The sequence below is a fragment of the Eubalaena glacialis genome, chromosome 4, assembly GCF_028564815.1.
Source record: "Eubalaena glacialis isolate mEubGla1 chromosome 4, mEubGla1.1.hap2.+ XY, whole genome shotgun sequence".
Lineage (NCBI taxonomy): Eukaryota > Metazoa > Chordata > Mammalia > Artiodactyla > Balaenidae > Eubalaena > Eubalaena glacialis.
In genome coordinates this window covers 36,753,756-36,755,611 of record NC_083719.1, presented here as the reverse complement: position 1 = coordinate 36,755,611, position 1,856 = coordinate 36,753,756, and the positions used below count along the sequence as shown (strand labels likewise).

General features: G+C 45.3%; 1 pseudogene; it reads right to left on the bottom strand.

The window, feature by feature from the left end:
- Nucleotides 1–448: 448 nt before the first annotated feature.
- LOC133089668 (zinc finger CCHC domain-containing protein 17-like) lies at nt 449–1,266 on the bottom strand (annotated as a pseudogene).
- Nucleotides 1,267–1,856: the final 590 nt, after the last annotated feature.

Below are 1,856 nucleotides of genomic sequence, written 5' to 3'. Positions count from 1 at the left end.
CCTCTGTCCCTGTGTTGGATGCAGCAGAGATCACCCACCAATCAGCCCAGGGCAGGCCAACAGGGAAGGGCTAATCACTCTGTTCTGCAACTACGGCCAGATTCACCTCCAAAGCAGTACCTGTGGCTCTAGCCTGGACTCCTGTACAGGAATCTGGCTCTGGAAGTGGCAGTGGCAGCTAGAGAGGGTAATAGGACTCCTGCTGAATGTAGGAAGTTGGATGAATGAATGGGTGAGCTGCAGGGGTCACTTGCAAAGGGACGAGGAGTGATAAGGAAACAACTCATTCAGGCAGATGCTTTTGATACCTATCTCCCAAACCTGCCTGTGGCATGAAGGGAAGCCATCTCCCATGGGAGAGAAGTCAATGGGGTGGGAGGCCATATTCTCACGACTGAGTCTTTCCAGGAGTCAGGGCTTCAAGGCACAAGGCTCCTGGTTCCTTCTCTCAACCAACCCCTCTACTCTTTCCACTCTCCTTCATTGTACTTCTTCTTGTGCTTCTTCTTCTTCTTCTTCTTCTTTGCTGCCTTGCTGTCTTTTGACGCATGCCTTGCCCTCTTGCCTGTATCATTCTCAGAGTCTGAGCTGTCAGAGTTAGATGACTTCCTGTCTATATGTTTCTTTTTTTTCTTTTCTTTCTTTCTTTTTCTAGAAGAATTTCTCATGGGGTCAGGCTTTTCAAACTCTGCTAACTTTGCCTCTTCCTTCTCCTCTTCCTCATCAAGTATCAGAGAGTACTTGGTCCCACCTGGTTGCATGAAATAATCCTTTGCAAAGTGGCCTTTACAGCCACACTTCTTGCAGGTAGTGTTCAGGACAGCCTCAAGGGTGATCTTCTGCCCAGTGTAATCCTGGAAGGCCACCTCTCTTCTTGCTCAGTGATAATACTGTTGGGGTCAAGGTCCTTCCCAGTCCCTTGGTTGACAACTTTCATGGAGAGGAATACTTTTATCCTATCATTTTTCATCTCTCAGCCAGTAAGCTTCACCCACACTTTGTCTCCAACATCTACTATCTCAGAGGGCTTATCCATGTGACAGGATGACATGTGAGCTCCATGGACCACACCTTGCTCCCGACAGCCTTGGATTTTGATAAAGTCTCCATAGTCTGTCACCATAGCAACCTCTCCTTGGAAAACAGTGTAGGGAGAAGGCAAGTTCTCCATGGTCTTGGGTCTTCCTGAATTCATCCTTAATGTTCTGTGGTTCCTCCATTTCTCTTCTGCTAAAGCTAATTCAAGCGTCTTGGTGTCAGCGTCAGGTCTCCCAGCTGCAGCATTGCTCAAAACACCCTGATATTGCTTCTTAAAATGCCTTCCAAGCATGTGCTGAAGTGTCGTCTGCTGCTCCTAAGCACAAGAAGGCTGTTACATGCCTTACAGAGAAAATAAGTGTGTTAAATAAGCTTCATAAAGACATGAGTTATAGTTCTATAGCCAGTGAGTTCAATGTTAATGAAATAACAATATATATTAAATTAGGGACAGGACAGGAATAAAGATGCAGATGTAGAGAATGGACTTGAGGACACAGGGAGGGGGAAGGGTAAGCTGGGAAGAACTGAGAGAGTGGCATGGACTAATATATACTACCAAATGTAAAATAGATAGCTAGTGGGAAGCAGCCGCATAGCACAGGGAGATCAGCTTGGTACTTTGTGACCACCTAGAGGGGTGGGATAGGGAGGGTGGGAGGGAGATGCAAGAGGGAGGAGATATGGGGATATATGTATATGTATAGCTGTCTCACTTTGTTATAAAGCAGAAACTAACATACCTTTGTAAAGCAATTATACTCCAATAAAGATGGTTTAAAAAAAATTAGGTATTTTTATATAGAAACATACATAAA